This window comes from Notolepis coatsorum, assembly GCF_963971535.1.
Source record: "Notolepis coatsorum genome assembly, chromosome: 3".
NCBI lineage: Eukaryota > Metazoa > Chordata > Actinopteri > Aulopiformes > Paralepididae > Notolepis > Notolepis coatsorum.
The window spans coordinates 80,189,214-80,195,213 of NC_140167.1; the positions used below are offsets into that span (position 1 = coordinate 80,189,214).

The 6,000-nt window shown below is 46.0% G+C and overlaps 1 protein-coding gene across 1 annotated transcript in view; it reads right to left on the reverse strand.

The window, feature by feature from the left end:
- bcar3 (BCAR3 adaptor protein, NSP family member) overlaps positions 1–5,749 on the reverse strand; it is a 143,737-nt gene extending 137,988 nt beyond the window's left edge. The window contains exon 1 of the mRNA XM_084311259.1: positions 5,623–5,749. The gene's annotated coding sequence lies outside the window, so the exon portion shown is untranslated. The remainder of the gene's footprint in view (positions 1–5,622) is intronic.
- Positions 5,750–6,000: the final 251 nt, after the last annotated feature.

A 6,000-nucleotide genomic window follows, 5' to 3' on the forward strand; every position in this document is an offset into this window, starting at 1 on the left:
CTCCAGGTCCGCTCGATCACTTCACAGATGAGCTGGACATGCTTCTAAGCTCCTTACCGGAAGATGGTACCCCTCTCCTTCTATTGGGCAACTTCAACCTGCCTGACTCATCTCAGTCAGTCATAGTAGTCTCCCTCCTACAATCATTTGACCTGACTCCCACTGCCATGCCTCCCACCCACAAAGCAGGCAACTCCCTGGATCTCATATTTTCCCGTAACTCCAGCATTAACACCACGGTAACTCCCCTACATGTATCTGACCATTCCTTCATATCCTTCTCACTAACTCTCATGCTTAACCGAAAGGTCTTCACCCCAACTCAAACCGTCTCACTCAGACGCAACCTGCCCTCCCTATCCCCCTCCACCCTCTCCTCTGACATACTATCCGCTCTACCTTTGAGTTAGGGCTGGGCGATAAAACGATAACGATAACTATCGCGATAAATTATTTCCTCGAAATAAACATGAAACGTGGTCGCAAACTTTCGATATATCGATTTTCCAAGCTTGGATATGAGCACACACACTAACAACCAATCAGTGAAGGAGATGGCCGACAGTGAAGGAGACCCGCAGTGCACCTCTGGGTAGAGAGGTAGGACTCTAGTAGTAAACAAGGCTGGCTAGGATAACTAGCTTGCACGGCACTATTTTATATATTTACGTGCCGAGTATGTGTGTGGCGTGAATTCTGAGGCCACGTTTATAGTAGTGTGGGGTATAAAGTGGACGTCGTTTCAATATATTGGGGCGGAAGAGAGTATTTTAGAGTAATATTTAGTACATTGTCATGGAATACACCGCTTAGAAACAACAGGCTGGCTAGGATAACTAGCTTGCACGGCGCTATTTTATATATTTACGTGCCGAGAATGTGTGTGGCGTGAATTCTGAGGCCACGTTTATAGTAGTGTGGGGTATACAGTGGACGTCGTTTCAATATATTGGGGCGGAAGAGAGTATTTTAGAGTAATATTTAGTACATTGTCATGGAATACACCGCTTAGAAACAACAGGCTGGCTAGGATAACTAGCTTGCACGGCGCTATTTTATATATTTACGTGCCGAGTATGTGTGTGGCGTGAATTCTGAGGCCACGTTTATAGTAGTGTGGGGTATACAGTGGACGTCGTTTCAATATATTGGGGCGGAAGAGAGTATTTTAGGGTAATATTTAGTACATTGTCATGAGATACTCCGCTTGTCGGCTAACTGCTAACGTGCGCGGTCTGATGACGACATCAACATTCGCAGCAGCAAAACAAGTCTATTATATATATCTATGCTATTAATAGCCCGTCCATCGCCGCCGGGCATAAGAAGTTAATTAAACTTGACAGACATTATATCGACGATAATTATCGATATCGAGTTATATGAAAATAATATTATAATTTTATCGCAATAAATAACGTTTTTGGCCATATCGCCCAGCCCTACTTTGAGTGACACCTTCTCTGCTCTCTCCACAGAGATGGCAACCTCCACCCTCCTCTCAGCCCTTGCAACCTCCTTCGACAAGCTCTGTCCCCTCGTTGAGAAACATGCCCGCCGTTCCCCACCCAGTCCATGGCTGACAGATCCAGTGAGAGAACAAAGACAGGTCCTGAGAGCAGCTGAAAGGAAGTATAGAAAGTCACGCCTCACTGCTGACATCGACACATATCACAACCTCTTGTTAACATTCTCCAAAACCATTACTAATGCCAAAGCTTCTTTCTTTCACCATAGGATCGAGGCCTCTGCCAAGAATCTTCGCAAACTGCATGCTACCATGTCCTCCCTCCTCACTCCCCCCCCACCCCCCCTCCCTCATCTTTCTCTGCCGAAGACTTTGCGATCTTCTTTGTGGAAAAAGTGGAGAACATCCGCAGCTCCTTCTCCCAACCCCCACCCATTCCAAATGCTGAATCGAGAACCTCATTCTTCACTCTGTCATCTTTCTCTCCCATTACAGAAGCCGAGACCCTGACACTGGTAACGTCGAACCGTCCGACTACATGCCAGCTGGACCGGCTAACTTCCCCACTCCTCCAGACCATAGCACCAGACATCCTCCCATTCCTAACTGCAACCATCAACTCCTCACTCAACTCGGGGGTGGTCCCCACCTCCCTAAAACAAGCCAGAGTCACGCCCCTCATAAAAAAACCATCCCTGAACCCTACCGTCATAGGCAACTACCGTCCTGTCTCTCTTCTCTCCTTCCTTTCTAAAACACTTGAACGTGCTGTATCCAACCAACTTACTGCTTATCTCTTACAGAATGACCTCCTAGACCCTAATCAGTCAGGCTTCAGGACTGGTCACTCCACAGAGACAGCCCTCATTGCGGTCACAGAGGCACTTCACTTAGCAAAAGTGAAAGGCCTCTCCTCTGTCCTGATTCTCCTAGATCTATCTGCAGCCTTCGACACAGTCAACCACCAGATCCTCCTCGCGGCCCTCGCAGGAATGGGAGTGGCTGGCTCTGCGCTGACATGGTTGTCATCATACCTCAATGACCGCTCCTACCAAGTGTCATGGAGAGGGACCCTGTCGGCCACCCGCCCCCTGCGGACGGGTGTCCCCCAGGGCTCGGTTTTAGGACCCCTTCTCTTCTCCCTCTACACTAAATCACTGGGTAACATTATCACGTCTCATGGCTTCTCCTACCACTGTTATGCCGACGATACTCAACTCTTCCTCTCCTTCCCTCCCTCAGATATCCACGTCTCTGAGCGGATCTCGGCCTGTCTGTCCGACATCTCCGCCTGAATGACGACCAACCACCTCAAACTGAACCTAAGCAAAACAGAATTGCTCCACCTGCCGGCCAAATCCTCCCCCCTGACCGACCTTTCCATCACAGTCGAGAATGCAGCTGTGACCGCGTCCCCGACCGCCAAGAACCTTGGTGTTGTCCTCGACGACCAGTTGAACTTCTCTGCTCACATCGCAGCGACAACCAGAACCTGCCGATTCCTCCTGAGCAACGTCAGAAGGATCCGCCCCTTCCTGACAAAAGAAGCCACCCAACTCCTCGTCCAATCAACAGTCATCTCCCGCCTCGACTACTGCAACGCACTGCTCGCTGGCCTCCCGGCCACTGCCACTAAGCCTCTTCAACTCATTCAGAACGCAGCGGCCCGCCTGATCTCAAACCTACCGAAGTCGGCCCATGTTTCCCTTATGTAAAGCGACCTTGGGTCCTCTGAAAGGCGCTATATAAAACAAAGTATTATTATTATTATTATTATTATTATTATTATTATTATTATTATTATTATTATTATTATTATTATTATTATTATTATTATGTCACCCCACTTCTTAGGGACCTGCACTGGCTCCCCATTGCTGCACAAATCCGCTTCAAGGCCCTCGACCTAGCATACCGTGCGGCAAAGGGAACTGCTCCCGCCTACCTCCGGTCAATGGTCTCTAACTGCACACCCTCAAGACCCCTACGCTCTGCATCTTCTGGCCGCCTCAGACCTACTCCTATCCAAGCTCCGGGAGGGTCATCAAAGAGAAGTCGCCTATTCTCAGTCCTTGCCCCACAATGGTGGAATGAACTACCCACCCCAGTTAGGACAGCCGAAACACGTCCAATCTTTCGCCGTCGACTAAAGACGCACTTCTTCAACCATTATCTGAATTAAAAAAAGAAAAAAAGAAAAAGAAATCTAACCCTAACTAACCATACTGGCATGCACTTGTCCTATTAAACTAACCTACACTGTAGCACTCAACACTTTGATGAAGATTGTTACTCAGCTGATAGAGTTGTGCCCTTCCTGATGGCTTGTCGTACAGAACTTGTAAGTCGCTTTGGATAAAAGCGTCAGCTAAATGACTAAATGTAAATGCAAATGTAAATGCGTAATTTCTTATCGTACAAATATTGTCATATTTATTTTAATTATGATTAAGTAATTAATTCCAATGAGGCCTGTAGCGTTGACGTGAAGGAATCACTATGAGAACACAGTCTGTCAAGTTATAATAACATTTTAAATTAGTCAATCAATCATGAGATTTGATCGTGGGCTGAGAGCATATTTAAGTGTGCTCCTCAGCACTCTTAAATCTGCTCTCAGCCACGATCAAATAAGATCTCAGGAAAGTTTGGGGACTCCCACTCCCAGCCCTAATATGTCTTAAATGGGCCGAAATCTGGCTAAAACTAAATATTTTGTCGTAACTTCGTTCGGGAATAAGACCCATTGTTTTTACAAATGGTAAACATCTTAACTCTAAATGCATCTTGTTGATGTGGAACAACCAAATATCTGAACAAATCAATGAACCATCGATCAATTAATCATCATTAACTCATTCTGCGCCGGAGCTTAATGCACGATATAGGTCTAGAACGCCACCGCTTTAATCAATGGGGGGACTGCGAGATTTGCGAGTGCTTTAAATATATCTTAAATGATAGCTATGGGTCAATTACACCCGTCGATTATCAGTGAGTTGCTTCCAGTCAACATGTACAAAACGGATAGTTTTTTCATCGGTACATTTCCGTTTTATACCGTTTTGAATATGAATATAGTTTTGATGATTCTGAGTAATTCCAGGAAAAGACGCGATAATAGCCCTTTAGTGGAATACACTAAACTAAACACGTTGTCATTTTTCGCCTGTTTATCGAATCTTCCTGAAATCAACGCTAGATCATCATTATTATCCTTCCTCGTGCAAGAATGAAAAGAGCCCTGGACCGCGGGGCTCCCCCAGTCGCCTCCTGCACTGAACGGCACACAGCCACACACACACACCCACACACACAGACACAGAGACAGCGTCGATCGGGGTAGAAATAAATATCAGATCAACGATCAAATTTATATATAGTGTTCTTACCTTGTATCTCATGTAATGCAAAAGAAATAATCCAATTATCTGATCGCCATTCCAAATACTGCTCGTGGAGGTCCGTACCACATTACCGACTGTTACATATGATACGGGCGGGCGGGGTTACTGTTCCATGCCATCGTTGTATATGCCTACCTCGCCTGAGTATTTAAACCCTGCCCGCACGGCTCGGATCGTCCCAGAAAAGAAACTACACCATTCCCAGTGGAGTGCAATACCAGCTGGAAGGCGGCGGTATTTGCCCTTTTGCAAGCTCAGACCCATTCCCAACGATAACATCAGGCTGGATGGATGAAAATGAATGGATATCGCTAATAAAAGAAATAACGTTTAAAACCGGACTATACTCGTGATTGGCGCTCAAGCAATGGCGAGTTAACCCGATTATCATCGTGACTGGCGCTGAATGAGTTAAGGTGGCCTGTTGGGATGTTAGATCCTAATGTGAAAAACTTTGATTTTATATGTCTGCACTACATGTGCTCATTTTGTGCATGTTTGTTTTTTTTCAGCTGTGAAGCACTTTGAGCTGCAATTCTTGTATGAAAGGTGCTAATACAAATAAAGTTGATTATTATTATTATTATTATTCATTATCCTTCACAGTCCCATTTTACACACACACACACACACACACACACACACACACACACACACACACACACACACACACACACACACACAGACACACACACACACACACACACACACACAGACACACTTAGCTAACACCAGTGTTTATCTTACCTGTGTGTCTTTGCTGTCCCGTATATCCAAGCAGTTGTGAATCTACTAATGTCTCCCCATATTCTAACTGACTGACTGACTGACTGACCGACTGACCGACTGACCGACTGACTGACTGACTGACTGACTGACTGACTGACTGACTGGCTGGCTGACTGACTGACTGGCTTGGTTTGCTGACTGGTTGGCTTGCTAGCTGGCTGGTTTGCTGGCTGAATATTACAGCTGGTTGTTTAAAACTCACACTCCAACAGACAGGCAGCAACAAGTAGCTCTGAACAGATACACTAACAAACCCTGCCCTCTCTCTCTCTCACACACACATACACACTATCTCTACTCTCTCTCTCTCTCTCTCTCTCTCTCTCTCTCTCTCTC